At 42.4% G+C, this 19,000-nt stretch overlaps 1 protein-coding gene across 6 annotated transcripts in view; it reads left to right on the plus strand.

Moving 5' to 3' along the window:
- The first annotated feature begins 1,012 nt into the window (after positions 1-1,012).
- The window catches only part of THADA (THADA armadillo repeat containing), a 1,526,823-nt gene continuing 1,508,835 nt past the window's right edge, over positions 1,013-19,000 (plus strand). For 3 of the 6 annotated variants that reach the window (XM_085612792.1, XM_085612789.1, XM_085612793.1), the window contains exon 1: positions 1,054-1,164. The gene's annotated coding sequence lies outside the window, so the exon portion shown is untranslated. Of the gene's footprint in view, positions 1,165-19,000 lie in introns of all 6 variants that reach the window. The other 3 variants (XM_085612787.1, XM_085612788.1, XM_085612791.1) reach the window with 3 other exon arrangements.

The following is a 19,000-nucleotide window of genomic DNA, read 5'->3' on the forward strand; positions in this document are numbered from 1 at the left end:
AAGGCGTTTCACTGCTGTCAAGCTTCAAGTTTCTTTACTTCAGTTCTCAGTAGGTTCAGATTCACTTCAATTTCCAACAACACGTAAGTTTTTTCTCAAAACCATTGCCACTGTTGTAAATGTAAGGAAGTTCGGTAGCCATAGAGAAGATTGTAGAAGAAGGTTTATTAGGACTTAGTTGTAGGTAATCAGGATGGTAAGTTTAAGGTAAGTTGCTGGTAAGTAAATAGCAGATAGCCTCACCAGGAGCAGCCTCCTTGCTGCTCACCCCACACACTCCAGCTGACACTCCCAACCTCACCAGACACTCAAGCATTCCATTACCTCACCAAGCACTCCAGCATTTCACTACATCACCAAGTACTTCAGCACTCATCCTGGCTGAGCAGCAGGGAAGGTGTTACAAAGGAAAGATGCATAGCAACGACTCAAGTCACAAGTTTTATTAGTTGAGCTAGTTTTTTTAAAATCAGAATATAACGGTTTTAAATAACCATAAACAATAAAGCGTATTATTAGTCGTTGAATGTCACTCATAATCCCAATGAAATTATGAAAATGTGAAACATAACAGTCTGAAACCCTGGCAGCTATGAAAGTGACAGTGGCGGTGGCCAGAAATAGAGACGTTTTATCTTTTTTTCATTTACGTAATTAAATAATTTGATGCATATCCACGAGCTACCCTAAAGTGTAGAGAAATGTAGTAACTCGCTAGCTAGCACCTTCAGCTCGGTGTGCCGCTTCTACGGTATATATTTATTTCTAGTGGGGCACGGTTAGGAGGACGCCCCTGTGTCGGCTTCTGAGGCCAATAGTGTGGGAGGACTCGGAGTCCAATAGGATACCAAATGTTAAGCAACGCCGGTAAGGAACAAACATGATTACAAAGCATAATACAATTTAGGGTGATCAGAATGTGGCAATTATTTCAAAGGTTGGCGCAGGGAGGCGCTCGCGGCAATGAAATCGTTTGAGAAAGTGGGCTATCGATACTTTCCGCCATCTCTCTATTATGCCTGGGGTGTGCACTGTTGATGCAAGTGACGTACTGCCTGACTCTGACATGGAAGCTGCTATGACACTTCCCAGCCCATGAATTGACTTGCATGGGTTACACTCATGCGCGCTGTAGTGATGTGTTTCTTCCTGTTCATGCTGCAGGTAAGAGGTTGCCGGCTTTGCACATGCTTTTGATTTGCTCGGCTTTCCACGTGTGTTATTCTATGGCCTGAAAGGTTGGCGTTGTCAGGAGCAGCGTTAGTGTTCCTCGTTGAGTGCTCTGTGTATGGTGCTATCCCGCTAGCTATTTACAGTGGAGTATATGAAGTTGTGGGCATCTGTAGTTACTCACCCATGTTCCAGTGCTCCTAATGAATTCAACAAATTGTCTGGGTAACCCGAAAACTACGTGTCCACCGTGGAAGAGTCCTTCTCCAAAGTTCTCGTAGACTGCACACTCTGCACATGCTTGAAAAACACGTGTGCTTCTGACTTTGCGTCTGTTCGCAGGAGGTGGGCAATCAAGGAAAAGGAATAGGCCCAGGCCAGCAAAAGATTCTCAGTGTACATGCTTTAGGAACGAAAAGGAAATTATTATGGTCGCATTTCGATTAACATGCGTTATTTCTTGAATTAATATATTACTGCATTGGCATCTTATAAAAGTATAATCATGATCGTACTTGTCAACTTTGGAGGATAAAAGTAAAGGTGATTTATTTGTGAAAATACCTTTATCAGCCCTGAGAGTACCGAGGAGTTATTCCCAAGGGTGGAAACTAACGAAAACTGGTTTATAAAAAAGCGTGATCAACGGATAACATTAGTCATAACTGGAAATTACAAACACTAAACAAGGGGACTTGGAAATGGCCTCACTAGTTGTTTCTTAGTACACAGTAAGACTCAGATATCAGCAGAGTGACTGGCTACTTTCATTCTACTACAGCTGCGCCGCAAGATTCTTTTATTGCATGTACTGTCTTTTACAAAGAAAAGAATGTGAAGAGAATAGTGGCGTAACAGAGTTGTGTTATAATCTGACACCTGGTACATTCCGCCCCCCCCCCCCCTTCCCTCTGTTAATCTTCCTGTCCTCACACTGATTAAAGGAGCAAGTTGCTTCAGTGTCCTGGATCTGTCTGCTGCCTATCACCAAGTAGAGCTCCATCCGGATTCACGCTACCTTACTTCCTTTATTACCCCCTTGGGCGCGTTCCAGTTCCTACGTATGCCAATTGGACTGGCTGCGGCTGCTTTCCAACGCATTATGCAACATGTGCTAAGGGATCTGCCTGGAACATTGTGCTTCCAAGATGACATCCTCATCTATGGAAAGGATGTGGGGGAGCATATTGACAGGCTGGGAAGTGTGTTATCCAATCTGGAAAAGGCTGGACTTGCCATAAAAAAACAGAAGTGTCAAATAGGAGTGGCATCAGTGGAGTACATGGGCCACACTATCTCACACGATTGCATCAGACTCAAATTAGACCTAGTAGAAGCTATTCAGAACACTGAAGTCTTGTGTTCAGGACCTCAAATCCTTTCTTGGCCTATCGGAGTATTACTCCAAATTTGTTCGTTACTATGACAGCATCGTAGAACCATTACGGACAGAGCTTGCTCAAGTCTAAGGTCCTTTATTTATGGAGCAGTGAGTGTAATGACGCTTTCAGGGCAGTGAAAGAAGGTATTTTGGCTGCACCATCTCTTGGCAGATTTGAACCCACCAAGCCCACGACTCTATGTACTGACGCCAGCAACAAAGGGTTGGGAGCTAGCCTCACTCAATGTGTGGAGGGCAAACAACAAGTGGTGGCATTTGCCTCCAGTGCACTCAAAGGGGCAGAGAAAAATTAATCGGTGGTAGAAAAGGAGGCGCTTGCCTGCTTTAGGGCCAGCTGACATTTTAAGTTCTTTCTATGGGGAATACAATTTACAGTTAAAACAGATCACAAAGCCCTTATGTTTGTTTTCACCATGAAAGGGTCAGATAGGACTACACCCAGGATTGCTAGATGGGTTTTGGGTCTAGAAGGGTTCAACTTCAAGGTCGTATATGTGCCTGGTAAGCTAAATATTGTGGTATATTACTTATCCTGCGCACCTATGGAAGTAAAGGAGGATGTTGACAATGGGGAGTGTGAGGAAATTGTCCTAAAATTAACGAGCCTTATCAGACAGGAATGGGAAGCCTGTGTAGGAGCAGATGAGGACATTAAATCCCTTAAAGAGTACATAAGGAAGGGCTGGCCATCAACCCAAAATGAGTTAATTGCTTCGCTTTACAAATATTGGGAGGTGAGACTAGAGCTCAACATACAAGAAGGGGTGGTCTGTAGAGGTGAGAAGATCATCTCTCCCGAGAAGTTAAGGGCAAAAATTGTAGAATTGACACACGTAGGCCACCTAGGATGCAGTCTCACCAAGAACAAGGTACGCGTGGATTAATGATGGCCAGGCATGGACTCAATGACAGATTATTGTAAAGGATTGTATTGAGTGTGGGAAGAGTGACAAAATTCACCACCTAGGATGCAGTCTCACCAAGAACAAGGTACGCGTGGATTAATGATGGCCAGGCATGGACTCAATGACAGATTATTGTAAAGGATTGTATTGAGTGTGGGAAGAGTGACAAAATTCACCAGACACGTAAACCCCCACTTTCCTCGTAGTTGCCCCCAATAGACCACGGTCCAAATTGACAATGTGTTATGGGGTAGGGGGTGCACTCCTTAATTTATCAAATTGATCTATGTTATCAATCGGTGCTGCAGCAAGCAAGAGCTGTCGACAGTTGGTGCGAAAATGCCAAGTTCGTCACAAGTATGGAAACTTGTGTTTGCTGCGCACTGTTCACAGGTGTGTAAACACCACTTTATAAACATATATTCACAGTTTTTTTTCATTTATTTGCTGCTGAAAATCATTTCAAACCAAATTACATAATCTTTCATACATTTGTACATGATGACATGAAAACTCAATTATTTGCTGAGTACAACAATGTTCATGTGCTTGGAATTCAACAAAAACCAATACATATGCAAGATTTACAAATCTATACATTCATGGGTACTCATGCCCAATGCATTTCGGAACTTAATAGTTCCTTCCTCAGGGGAAATTCTGAAATAAAAGATAAAGTAATTTTATTTTTAGTGTCTGTCCATATGGAGGCTCAGAAAACAACATTTATATGAACTTCAGGTTGTTAAAATCTCATGAATTATGTGGTTATTATCAGGTTGTTGTGATATTGAGTAATTGTGATGTATCCTGAATGTAACGATAGACAATGGACATCATTGGTCCACTCAACCTCAAAATGCTCGGACAACGTTTTATCATAGTGTTAGTGGATTACCACAGACGGTGGGTAGTGTTCAAGTGTGTGCATCAAATAGACACAGAAACTGTCATATCATTTTTAAATGGGCATTTTTCGATGCAGGCATCCCTGATGTGTTGGTCACGGACAATGGAGTGCAGTTCATGTCCAACAACATGAAGGGATTTTTGAGTGACCTAGGCATTGTTCACCTGAAAACGGCTTTGTATTGTCTCCGTGCTAATGGGCTGGTAGAGCGGATGAAACAGATGTTTAAAGAGTGCTTACAAAGGGCAGAGTCCCTAGGCACATCTGCTTTAGCCTCTTTACATGACACCATTTGGGCATATCGTTCTACTCCCAATACCATCACAGGGATATCTCCATTCATGTCTTTAAAGGGCAGATCACCGAGAACGAGGTTATCTCCTCATAACTCGAAGATGGAAAGGAAGTGTGTAGTGGACGGTGATGGAATTTCTAAAAAAAAAGTAGGTGAACACCAGGTCGAATATATGAGCAGATATGACCTTACAAAGCATGCCAAACATTGGTTGTTTCAGGAAAGTGATTTGGTTCGGGTAGACCTTCCTAAACCTCGAAGAAGGGGGGCCTCCGGATTTTTGAGAACGGCCAAACCTGGAGTATGGATAGGATTGTTCCCCCCCAAAGGGAGGGAAGGGCCAGGTGACAACCCGGATCAAATGGGAGCCATGAACAGTGACAGTTCCGTTCTAGGCGAGACTGATGGGAAGTTCCCAGAATTTCCCAGAGAATTAAGACTACTCCGATGTGGGCCAAAGACTATAGCCTAACCTAAGTTTATGATATTTTTCTTGTTTTCCTTGCTCGTTTTAAACATTGTTGTTGGTATCCATGCTAATGTACTTTCCTCTCAGTTCTGGATTTCTTTTCTCGTCTTCCTCTCACTCTCTCTCTCTTCTTCACAAATTTCCTTTTCTCATTTGCCTTGCATAAGAGATGTTATAATCTGTCACTTGGTAAATTCCGTCCCCCCTCTTCCCTCCGTACCCTTGTTTTATCTTACCTGGTTCTGAAGATTCCAAAGCAGACTCAAGCTGACTGGACTGTGGTGGTGTAATGGAATAAAGTCTCTCTCTCAACACTTACCTTAGTGTTGTCTTCAATTATAATAGGTTGCTAAGAGCCTCAAGGCAACCAGGGAAAGTTACTCCAGCCATCTTGTTGGGTAGTAAAAGACAGTGCTGGGAAGTAGGGGGATCCCACCAAGATCCTGGTTCCGGCAGCTCGTTTTGGGTCGGATCTTGCCGACTCAGAGAAACATCCTGAATTTGTCCTGATGTCATTTTTCTACACCAGGACTTAATTCGAAGGGTGCCCTTAGGTTATCTGCATTCCGTTCAGAGAAGCAACCTGCAGGCAGTGAGGGGGCTGTCTTATTTTAGCATCCAGCGTGGCTCAAAGCAAAGGCCTGATTTAAAGGGCTATGAACCCTCCTTCTGTTTAAGTATTATCTTGGTTGGGAACCATCTGGCTCCTCAATCCCAGATGCCTGTGCAGTGGAAGAAAACAAATGGACACAGCTTGTTATCACTTCACAAGTATTTTCGAGAAACTACTTGAGGCAGGTTTTTTACTTTGTTTAACTCCCTTTGTAGAAGGTGTGCTTGCATTGTAAGAATGTGAGATACCACACACACACACAAGCACAATACATTATACTAGTGTGTGAATCTATATACAAGAAACGTTATATGAGACAATTATGTTATAAGGTAGGAATCACGTATCCATATTTGTAGACATTATATGTTAAGAATGAATGGCCTGTAGACTACTACGATCCAATCTGATGACCCTTTGAACCGATGCTAACCATTCCCATAACAATGGTGGGCATTGAAGCACCCTCTTTATACATATATCTCGCCTTGCCAGTAGTATTAATATAAATAATTTTTGTTTTATATTTCTCTCAATTCCCCTCCACCATTTGTGACCCCAAACAAGACTAGTGCTTTGCTTACCCCCCTTCTTGACCCGTACCTTCTGTAAGCACCTTACCCACTTCTTGGCAGTTACTCTGGATCTGGAGACACTGCTGAAACATATGGATATCATTGGCTGTGTCTTCTCCACACTTAGTGCATTTCTTCGCCTCTTGGTATTCAGCTTCAACAACCTCTTTGGCGTCCCTCTTTGGCGTCCAATAAACTTTGTGCGCTGTAAACAGATGATTTTTTCTGATGGGTGCAGATACAATTGTTGACTAAAGAGTAGACATTGATACTTGCCATGCATTTTGTGCATCCAGAGTCAGCAGGTCCCTCCCCTAGATCTCTGTTAGCAGTGTTTATTCAACTTCTCCTGCCAGTACTAGCATCTAGTACCACTTGGATACCTCCTTTCTTTGGATCTGACTTTGTTGTAGCTTTGGCTCCCATACACTGTTTCTTTTCTGATCTTTTCCAAGACCCTGCGCCCAACTTGCGAGTTTATAATATTTGAACATGGGCAAGTTGTTCTTTGTGGTGACCAGCAAGGATTCCCAGGTAATTAGAGTACTCTCCTCAGCCAAATGACCCCACTTTGTTGCTTCTCCTTCAATAAATGGTGTTGATAAGTTATCTTTCATGCAATCTGGGGTTCCAGGAGAGTCCCATATAGGGGCAAAGGTGCTATAGTAGGTTATCCCTAGTGTCCGTCTGATTTGATCAATAGAATAAATCGCAGTAGTCTACAGACTAAGAGGAGAAGTTTCTAGGATATATGGGAACAGTGGCATAAATCGCGACAAAATAACAAATGAGGTTATGAGTTCATGGAGAGAACTTGTCCAGTGATTATGCATCAAAGCAGTACAAACATATTATGAGAGTTTGGTGGTGAAATCATGTAGGAATCTTCCTTCGATATTGAGGTTTTTTATGAAGTGTATGGGTCTTTTCCTTGCAACTGATCTTTCTTTTCCTTTTCTGGAGAGAGGTGGGAGATCAAAACTTGCACTATTGGAAAATGAGTCACCTTAACCTTCTGTCACTTATTGCAAAAATCAGGACCAAAAAAGAGTGAATGGCCGGGAGAAACACCACATCAGGATATAGAACACACTGCTTGTGGTTGTCTGTACTAACAAAACTTTATTACTTCTGAATGGTACCCTTCTTTGCAGTCTTGGAATAACAACAGATTGAGGAAAAAATGAAAGGATCTAAACCCATTACTTAAAGTTTGCATGCAGTTTCTTGATGCCGGTAAATAGATTATGGTGCTGTATTGAAAGGCTTGCTACTTATTAACTAGAAGAAACCAAATGATCTTGGTGTCAAAAGCAGTTGCCCACCTTCCTATCTAAAAAACCTAAACTGTGACTAGACAAAACAGAGACCTCTTGCAGAACCATGTTAATCCCTAGAGTTATCTCACCGCTTTTAGCCTGGTGCAGCTCAAATGTGTATTGTAAACCGGCAGTGCAGTACACAGGAGCCTGAGGATAGGGGGCATCAACTAAGGCAAATCTATCTCACTGCAGTACACCAGCAGTCAGCCCAACATGATCTTATCATAGGTGAGTACTGCCTATAGGGAAGGGGAGGTGCCTAGCTTGCGAGGTTGGGCTCGAAATATGGTACTCAGGGCTTAGTGGACTAGGGGAGGTTCAGAGTACTAGAGCTGATGTTGAGCGAGCGGCCTGAATGGACGGGTTCGGGGGCGGCGGGAGGGAGGGGTGGGGGCGGTCGGAACAGAGGCCCATGTGGGAGATTCTGAAGTAAGGCCAGAATTTGCTGCTGTTGTCTTTGTTTTATTAGGGCAATTGTTGTTGTTATCTTGCCCCGCTCCCTTATGGTTATCGAAATAGAAGTAGGCGTCTGACCGGGATAATTGGGTGAAATGCTAGCAGTCCCCTTGGGGGTAGCAACTGATGACAAGATACCGAAAGGGGATATTTTGAGGATGGTATTGGGCATAGGGGTCCATAATATTATCCCCTTATGGTCAATGGGCGTAGAACCAGATCCCTTTCATTGCTACGCTCATGACAAGTGATGTATCATTGGATTTAATGTAATTATTAACCAATTGGATCCTACATTGTAACATGTGACCTGTTTACCACTAAAATGCCAATAAACAGATTTCATAATAATAGGTGAGTACTGCCTATCCTGTTAACCTTTCCAGTGTATGGCAGAAGACTCTGTAAATAGGTCAGTACTCTGATAAGACATTAATGACATTTGCCCACCCACTGCTCTAATATTTAGGAAGACTGATGGTATTGTGTCATTGAACTGTTGTTGCTTGAGTTGGAAATCCTTAGAAAAAACAGAAGACAAGGGATTTGGAAAAACAGGAACAGTTTGTTTAATTAAACATTACTGCCGGGAGAACAGTTACAGGCAAGAGGTCTGACGACTCTCTTAATTTATAATAGGTTTGTGTCCTTATATACATAACACAACAGTTTATAAAAGTTTCCGGCGTACCTTGTATTTCAAGGAATATTGGTTGCTGCCTTTGGAGTCAAATTAATGATCAAATGGTTCCTACAGGTGGGTCTCAACCTTGCGTGGACAAAGTGTGATCAGCGGTGAACATGTCCCGGTGTCCAGCATGGGGAGCATGTGATCACTACTTGTGCTAGATCCTGATTGGCTATGTGTTCCTAACTTATATGGCATCTGACTTTATGGTGTTTTTAGGAGCGCACGTACCCTCTCCGACCATGTGTGCTTTATTGGGGCAATCTCCCCTGACCATTACAATGTTGCTGCGCCGATCTGTGGGACTGATCAAGAGTTTCCTGTCCAAGTGTTTGCTTGCTAACTATGCACACTCCCACCTGTGACCCATCAATCAGTAATCTCGGGCCTGCTTAACTACATATTGGCGAGTCGAGGTAGCTTTGGTGTTCAGAACAGGTGATTCTATTAATAAGGATGAGAACACATTTTTATCGAGGAACGTATCAATTACCATACTAAACACTGTGATGGGGAAGATTGTTCCTCCGTCACAGGTTAGCCAGGTCTCAGTGCGGGTCTATTAAGTTTTGGAGGTGAATAGTGATTGAACCCAAAGGCGGGTAACACCCACAAATTGCTTGTTACTGGACCGGTATGCATGACCTTTTACCCACCCACAGTGCCTAGACTACTCAACCATGAATGTAGCAGGAGATGCCAGTTTGTAATTTGCACCTTGTATATGGGTAAAGATTTTTGTGGAGTAATGTTATTGTATAATAAATCCTTGGTAAATGGGGTTTATGTGTAGGACATACATATCATGAACCAAGTTACTTCAATGTAGTCTCCTATTTGACGCTCAAATCAAATGAGGCACAGGGAGGTACAGGGATCTTTGTAAAATAGCACTCTTTGAACAAGTGGGGAAGCTCGGATTTTGGCCTAGATTTGCTGGTTGTACATTATCCTAGGTAGCTTCTTCATGACTATCTTCTTCTGTATCTCTTTGCCACCAAAGGACAGTGTTTTGTGTTCCGGTATTTCTTGACCTAAATTATTCCACTTTGTTAAGTAAATACTAAGCCTTGGCGGAGTTCCCCTAGGTGGAACTCCGCGAAGTGCAAAAAAAACTCTGCCGCGCTACGCGGAGCTCAGCGAGCAGCGGAGTGCATTAGATAAATGCCATTTGTGGTGATTTTCAATGCCAGGTACTTGTCCGCACTGTGCAATCATCGCGATTGGCACCATGCACAGCGCAAGCCGACGCTGTTTCCTTTCTGCGGCACGAGTAGATTTTTATTCGAGCGGCAGTTTTCTCAACGCAAACGGACGATTTCTCAACGCGAGCAGTCGCAAGCTAGCGCGATCACTCGCAATGAGAAAGCTGATCGCCCGTGTTGAGAAATCTCGCCGGGAGGTTAATTTTCCACGCACACGCTCGCCAACTTGATGTTGATGATCGCGAACAAGGAATAATCTCGACAGGAGGTGGATTTTCCTCGCTCGCTCTCACCAACTTGACGTTGACGAACACGAGCGAGGAAAAAAACAGAGTGTGGAAAACTCTCCAAACTCTGCAAGCGGAGCGGAGTTCACCGCCCAGACTTAGTAAATACGAGTATCTCAGTTAATTCCATCTGACTCTCTATATGTATAAAATGCCTTTCTTCAATAACATCAAAGAAAATGGAAGCAGCAGCTAGTTTTTATTATGTTAATGTTATTGCCTTCTGCTGACTTAACAAACAGTAAAGCACGAAAGAATCAGCACCTTAATTACATTGTTTAGCAGTGACTCCTGCTGGGTGTAATAGAGATAGATGCGAACTGCCACTTTCTGGGGAGCAGACACACACAACCGAAAAGCACTTTTTTGGATTTTGAGCGTTGAGTTGTCTTGCGCCTTGTAGTTTTTGTCTTTTAAATTGACAAGAGTGATGAGAAAAAGATGGTGCCTGCCGTGTGGTTCAGATCTATTTTGGATCAATTGTGACTCGGGCCAAGCCTGAGCCAGTCCTTTAGCCCAGGCCTGGCTTAAGTCTTGCTTGGCTTGCCCACCTCTAGTGTTCACATTTCCCTACCCATCACCTGTCCCTCATGTGTTGGGTGTTGCCCTTTTTTCAATACTTACCCTTCTAAAAACAAACATGGCTCCATTGACTTTAATGGCAACAACTCTCTTTGCAAACCCGCGCCACCTTCCTAAAAATAGTTTATTCTTCCATCACTCTAATGGGATCCCAATCTTAAATACCGAACTACACCCTTATTCACAAGTTTGCATTTTCTCCCAGTACATTCATATTTTACAACCCAGTTGCATAGTTATACACTAATGAAGAAGGGTTCTGCATGCTGTTCCAGAAATAATACTTGTACATTCTTAACCAGTATTCTTAGGACCTAGGTGTACATTGTTAACTCAATCAAGGGAAGACATATTAAGCTAATAATTGTAATTATATTAAACATTCTGTGAGTTTATTATCTAGGTATTTTGAAATTTTAACACATGTTGATATAAATGGGACCTTAATGCTACAGAAAGTATAGGTTTCATTAGAAAACCAATTGCAAAGGTTCATAAGATCCAATTCAACAATTCATTATTCTGCCTTGCCATTGTTTTAAGACTGCCCTTTCTACCTCTTAGTTTTACATTTTTTGTGTGAATCGTATACAATCTTGCAACCCGAAAAAACAAACCTATATATTCAAACTTGTATTAAAAGGCGTTGCTCTTTTATTTTGCACATTCCATTTACGTTTAACATGTCTTCAGACTCGGGTTTATCGTCTCTTCACATTATATGACCTTTTGAAGCCCCTCCTTATATTAAATAACCCCGCTTAACAGTATTGTATATTTTCTCTTTATTATGCTGGTGTCTCGCTTGGGGACACGATAGGGTTCTGTTCATAGAAACTGATAGTGAGATGCAATATGCATTGCTGAAATAATGGCTGTTTTAAGAACAACTTTTGTGCGGAAACATATATTTGGGTGAACGGTGAAACAAAACATATTCTTGACAAAAATAATTTTTTCTTCCGACTCCATTTGACTAAAATGTGAGACTTGTGTTTCTTGCTACGTACACAAGTCTCGTGTATTTCATTAATTGAGAATGTTCATCTTAACCTACTCAGTACTGTGGGTTTAGTGAAGGTTGCAGCAAGTCTGATGCCTCTGAGGTGTATTCCTTGTACAGGGGTGTGGGATTTAATAAAATATATCATTGTCCATGGGGCAAGTTGCTTTATAAATCTACTTGTCCTGTAACAAAATCCATTTGCCCCTTTTGTGCCATGTAATGCGGATACACGTTGTGGTAGCAATCTGTATTAAGCTGGTTCCATGCGTAGAGGTGACACAGCAGACGAAGCCGAGGGATGTCTTTATGGTATTTACTAAGTTCTTAACATCCATAGTAACAGGGATAGCAGCCCCACTAGGAGCAGCCTGCTAGTTGCTCAGCCCATCTTTCTAGCTGTCTCACTCATACCAGGCACCCAAGTATTCCACTCATGTCAACATTTCACATAGAACACTCACACTGGCTGAGCAGCTAGTTAAAAGGTAAAGGGGAACACTATTAACATAACATGAAGATACTACACAATCTCATTATATAAGAGCTCTGAAATAGCCTCTCTGATTATGCCAGGGCTCCTTCCGTCGTAGGATTTGAATATTAGCAATTCCCTTATGTTGCCACGTTTCCGCACATCTACATACTGGAGCTGAAGGTAATGGTTCCGGGGTTGGAATGCCCTTTTGAGTCTGTGCAAACCTACTAACTTGCATGTTTTAAGGGTTTCAACCCTTAATCTTTTCCCATACCGATAAAGGTTGGAAATTTACTCCTGACAATGGCAGACATACAACTTCTTGGGTTGGGAAAAAAGTGGTTGAAGGGAAAGTGAACTTGCAAACACTCAGATTTTCGCATGAGCAAATCTACACCTCCATATTTGCTCATGCTAAATGTAGTTCACAAATATTTTATAGGAGTACTATTTCTAGGGCCTACTTCTGTATAGCCTTGTGAATTCACGAAAGCCGGATATCTGCTCTTAATGGGTGCACTTTTGAGCATTTATTTACTTTAATGTCTTTATTTAATAATTGGGCCCCTAATTAGTTCTGGCATTAACCATGAACTTTTGTGTTTATTCAAATTCTCTCTCTATCGGCTAGCTTCACTGTGAGTGACAGCATTCTGTTCTTTCACAAGGAGCATTTCGACACACAGTTGTTTTGTTCAGTGCCAGGAACTACTGTGGCAATGTGTGCTTTTTGAGACCAAAAACATTTTTAGCTTTTGCCAATGTTAGTTATAATGGTGAGGACCTGGCAGCTCCCACACCAATAAGATTTTACAAAAACCATGCCAAAACAAGTCACGCATTGACAAAAGCCTGACCAACAATTTCAGACCTATTGGCTTTACCAACTCTTGTTTATTTATTATGTGTCCCATAATCTTATGAAAACTGGTTACACTGATATATCATTATGAATAACATTTTGGGAACTTCAACACATTTTACTAAATGATGCTGCAAAGAAATGATACCTACAATTTTACAGTAGTTTAGAGAAAAGTGTTTGCATTTTTTGTTAGCATTTTGTATTTTGAAAGCAATGAATCCTCAATCTTACTTTCAAGCTGGGAGCATTATACTTAGCCTCATATTGTTAAACATTGAAAAACGTGTGCACACATTTTTATACCGGAACCACTGTCAGTAGTGCAGTCTGAACTTACTACATTTGCTTAGAGCGCTGACCCTAATAATAAAGGCTTTGGATTAATGAACCATAAATACAAGTTTGAACAGCATTAACACATGGACACAAATATTAACTTAACTGCAGGCAGTGCCTTTCCCTGATCCATAATGTGGTACTGTAAACTGGCAGCCAAAGGGTTTATGCTGTAGGGGGTTGGGCCTACTTGTCCCGAGGACAAAATACACATGAAAAGGTGTTGCTCTTGACCCCAAACAATATGTCCCGGGCGTTGGGCTATAGGAATTCCACATCCCTGCTTGTATGTGTGTAAGGAGTATATAAATAAAGTTATTAGTGCTGCTCAGGGGCTGGCAGTGCAACATGTGATCCTGCATGACAGACTGGCGAGCCTGTGACATCTCAAAGTCTAGGAGAGTTACAACTTGTTGTCAGGACCGCAGTCAGGGGTAAATAGTGTTAGCTGGAGGAGGATGACCGGGCTGTGTATCTTGGCAGGAGGCTGTTTGGGAATCCTTTCTTCAGCATGAACACCTCCTAGCATTTGTTTAAAGCACTATTTAGCGCCCCTTTGACAGTTATTGTGGGAAGGGTCCCTAGCCCGTGGAGTCTAGCAGGACCTAAGTGTGCCAGACTTAGAGCTATACCTTGCCAGAGGTGAGAGGTGACACTAGAAACTCTAGCTTTTGGGAGAAATCCTAGGACACTAAGTGCTGCTAATCTAGTGTGCTGCCTGCGCCTGACTGGTGATTTGCTGCTGGTAGGATGGAAGAATGAATGGCCCGTGAATTGTGACCGAGTGCACTCCCGGAGGTGTCTAGCTACCCTAGCACTATTGTTGAGTCCTTGGGAGGACTTTAGAAATCCCCCTGTCAGGCCCACTCGTGAAGCAACATTGTTTTCACCTTAAAAGGAGATGCATTTCAAGCTGTTTTGAATCTCTGAAGTGAGTAATAACTTCTTTTCCTCAGATATCTGTATGCCACTGGAGGTGTAAGGAGCAAACATCAAGGGCTTCACAGGGGAGAGAGCTCCATTAATTACAAAAGTAGAGGATGGAACCCCACAAGATTTGATATAGACAGCAGTGTATGCGATAAGCTGGAGACCGTGCATAGAGGACCTAAAAAGAAATCAAATTAGTAGAGAACACAGACTCCAAATAGGTCAATAATAGTTTTTGGGAGTAAAACAATATTAGTACCTCCACATGAAAGCTTATGAGTTTACCTAAACCTACCAATATGAGAGATGTTTCGAGGTTTCAGAATAGACACCAGGGGAATATTACTTAAAATGCCCCAGAAGTACCACTTTCTGCGCCCCTGTTCTCGGTATAACAGGAGGGGCCGCCATCGATTCTGCAGCCCCTTCAGTAATGGAGATAATACCAAGACACATGTAGCACCAGTGCTATTCCAAAAGGGCCCTTCCCTCATTTCCATGGGGCATGGCCCCTTGTAAATGAGGGACACACTTTGCTTCTGGGCTGCCAGGTAAAGAGGCTGTCAGGAGGGGGCACTGACTGTACGCCACATAGAGGTGGCACACAGTCTGTGCACCTCTCTGAAGGGACATAGGTGTCCCGAGGAGCCACTCAGACACCACATTGCACTCTGGTGTAGAAAATCAGTGCACCCACCCACAGAGTGATTTCTGTTGCCCTTGAATGTGCAGGGAGGCTGCTGCACTGTGAAAGGTGGACTGGCTGCTTCAATCTGCCGCTCCCGAGGACAACGTATTATACGTAAAAGGGTGCCCTTTTACTGTTTGTACCTAGTGCGACTAGTTACAGGTGTACCCTTGCTGTAATATGACCCTAGGAGTTTAATAGTCACCCTTCAGATAAAGGCTGCGTGGGAAATATCAGGATACACTTGACGTAGAGCCATAGAGTAGTCTTGTCTAAATGGCTTGAAGGAAGCAAATCCTCACTCCTTCTGTTGAGGGTGGTAAGGTGTGTTTGTAAAATATTGAAAAAAAAGGTATACCAGGCTGTGAACATGTTCCCCAAACCGGATCACTGTGATTCACTTGTCGTGATGAACTATAAAAGTTCCAATTGGAAAGCAAAATAACTGAAATGGGAGCGTCGTCTGTTTTCAGTGTAAGAGACAGTCCCCCTTTCCCCAAAAGAATGCCATGGATCTGCCCGACTCAAATGGGAAAGATACTGATGAGCGGGAGGTTAAAGGCAGATCCATTCAGGAATCTGACGTGAATGATTTCCTGCAACATATTAAAGAAAATCTGTCTTTTACTGCCAAGCCAATGGAGGAGAAAAATTTTGATTTCTTTTGCCAGTATCGAAAGAGCCTGAGAACCTTCTGCTGAAGGAAAGGAAGTAGATTAATACTACTTTCCACATTTTGTGTCCTTTCCAGTGTTTTCAAATCAGTTGCTTACCATGGTAAAGGTAGGTTGATTAATGTCTTTGTAATATCAGAGGAAGATGCTCCCTCTGACGCAATTGACAAAAGAGTTTATTGGTAGAGCATTATTCCACAGGCAAATGTTCTCTCGGTGCAGCAGCCTATCCTAGCTACACTATTCATTTTTTGAAACCTTTCAGAAAATGGCATATCAACTAGAACAGGGAGCTGAATTGACATACATTGGCAAAGATAGAGCTGCAGTTCCTCTTGGATATTGGTTAAGTGCAGCATCAGCAGGTTGTTCTGTTGCAGCTAGACGCTAGATCTGGATGAGACACTTGAGGGCTAATGCAACACTGAAAGGTCTCTTAAGGAATATTCTGTTTGAGGTCACAAAGTTGTTTGCAAGTCCACTAGAGGACATGATTAATAAATCAATGTAAGATTGGAAACGCATTGTGCCAGTTAGACAGCCTCTTAGAGGATGATATTTTGGAAACCGCAGTGCTTTTGGCCTGACACTCAGGCTAGTTATGTAAATCGCCCTTTCATGGAAGGAGTTGTGGCTAGGGCACCCCTTCTGTGGAGAAAGCCCGGTCTCCGCAGTCAGTAGCTTCAGGTCAAACTCATCTTCTGCCTAAAGCTTGACTACTCCAGGACATCAGAGGAGCATTCGATGGAATGAAGGCTGACATATATTTCTGAGGAATGGAAGAAATTGGTCATGGATCTTGGTGTGCCGTAGATTGTGCAAGAGGGTTACCAGATAGTGTTTCAGTCACAACCACCAGACTTCTTCTGTTCTGGCAAATCCAAAGAAAAAATTGGCATTACTGAAGGTACTCTAGAAATTGCTTCATAAGAAAGCAGTGAAACCAGTTATTTTCGATCAGATGGGGTAAAGGCATCCACTCAGTTTTTTTCTGGTGAAAAAGCCATCCGACTTCAGATTTGTTCTGTAAATAAAAAAAAAAAGAAGTGAACGCCTTCATTATTCATGTAAAATTAAAAATGCGAACCTTTCAGTCAATTCTTACGTTGATAAGGAGGGGATACTTTTTAGTGTCTTTGGGTCTGCTCTATGCACACCTCCATGTGGCAATTCAGCCAGTATCTCAGAAGTATCTTCATTTTCGCTTATAAAAGATTTTTTTCAATATCAGGTACTTGGTTTTGCTTGTCACCTTCACATAGGATTTTTACTAAAGTGTTAGCACTCTTGGTGGGAGTTATTAATTCTAAGACAAAGGATTTTGTTTCCTGGATGAACAGCTTATTTCTTCATCTTCTCTTCATAAGGCATTGCAACAAGTGGAGGAAGTATGTACTTTTGTTCAGAGTCACAGATTTTTGTTAAAACTTGCAGAGTCCCACTTGCCGCCAATGCAAGATCTTCAGTTTGTAAGAGCTCATTTCAAAACGGACCTGGGACTTCTATTCCTTCCCATAGCAAGAAATCAGAAATTGGTTTTGGAGCGGTTTACACTCTTGAGCCGCAAAGCTCTATTAACCAGAGACTGGTTGAGGGTACAAGGGTTGATGGGAGTGATGGTGGTAATCCTTCCCTGGACCAGATCACACATTTACCCCTTGATACATTATTTGTTAACCCAGAGTCACAAAATTTCAAGCAAGAGGTTCCAATGACTGTGCAGGTTCAGCAATCACTTCAGTGGTGGTTGAGAAATGAGAATCTGTTATGAGGGTCTCGCTTACTGGTGCTGCCAACCAGGATAGTGTACACAAATGCCAGAAGTTTGGGCTGGGGTGCTACTCTAGGCAAATGTTAAATACAGGGGAAGTGGTCAGTTCAAGAATTAAAGACATCATCCAGTAGGAGGGAACTGAAGGCTATTTACCTGGCAGTCACTAGTCTGGGCTCTTTGATTCAAAATCAGCATGGACAGGTCAAGGTGGACAACAGGGTGGTGATGAGCTATATCAACCATCATTTGGTTGTCAAGCTCAGTCATTAAGTGCACCAGTGCATGAGATTGAAATTTGGGCAGAGGTCAATCTTTAGTCCTAAAAGCAGCTTACTTACCAGTGAGAGAGAATTAGGCAGTGGATCACCTAAGCTGAGCCCCCACAACCCCAATTCCTTATCATTGACAACAAAGATATACTAGCAGTAGGTGAAGGGATTGGTGATACCAGGGAAAGTCCCCCCCCCCCCTCTATTTGCATCCTTTTCTATCCTTTCTCAGAGGCTTGAAAAGTGGATGTGATGTTGTTCATGTCGTACACATTTCTGATGTATTCTCCTCCCCCCCCCCCCCCCCCGCACCTCTCCCGAATATCTATGATTTCAAAAGTATTGTAGAAGGTGAAGGAAGTTCAGGCAACATTTTTTTGTTTGTTTCGGTTTTTTACTGCAAATGTCACCATTGGTTTCCATGTTTCTTATAGCTAACAAGTCTTCCACATAGGTAAATTATGTTAGTTCCATACTCCCTGAGAGATCCTCGATTTCCACAGCAAGTGTGGAACCAGATTCACTTAGCGGCATGGCTGTTGAGAGGCTAGAAATCTAGGGGCAACTCCACATTTGATAATTGTTGTAGGGAAAGTCAGTTGTCTGGATTGTTGGTAGAACCTATGAGGATTTAGGATTTTTTTGAAGGATGGTTTCATGATGGGGTTAGTAACCTCAAATCTTAAAGCTCAGTGGGCAGCCGTAAGAGCATTTAGAGGATGTGGCCTAACGACTAGGGCGGGTGATCTAAAATCTGGGGAACCGGGTTTGAGTCTTGGCAATTACGCTCAACATCCTGTGATTCTGGACAAATCACTTAATCTCCCTTTGCCTAACAAAAATGAATGTGTCCTTGTGTTATGCAACTGGTGCTCATGTAAAGCGCTCTGATACATGATACCTTCGGGTCAAGTTCGCGCTATATAAAACTCTGGCAAAAAACAATTTGAGGATATAGACATTTTGGTCTCTAACGCAAGACTTCGTTTTTTAAATGACCAGTAAAGCATTTTCCTGAATTTGTATCTACAGTTGGTTTTGCAGACATTATAAATCCATTTTGAGCCTTTGGAGAAAGTAGTATTGAAGTTTTTGATCTGTTAG

Source organism: Triturus cristatus, chromosome 6 (assembly GCF_964204655.1).
Source record: "Triturus cristatus chromosome 6, aTriCri1.1, whole genome shotgun sequence".
Lineage (NCBI taxonomy): Eukaryota > Metazoa > Chordata > Amphibia > Caudata > Salamandridae > Triturus > Triturus cristatus.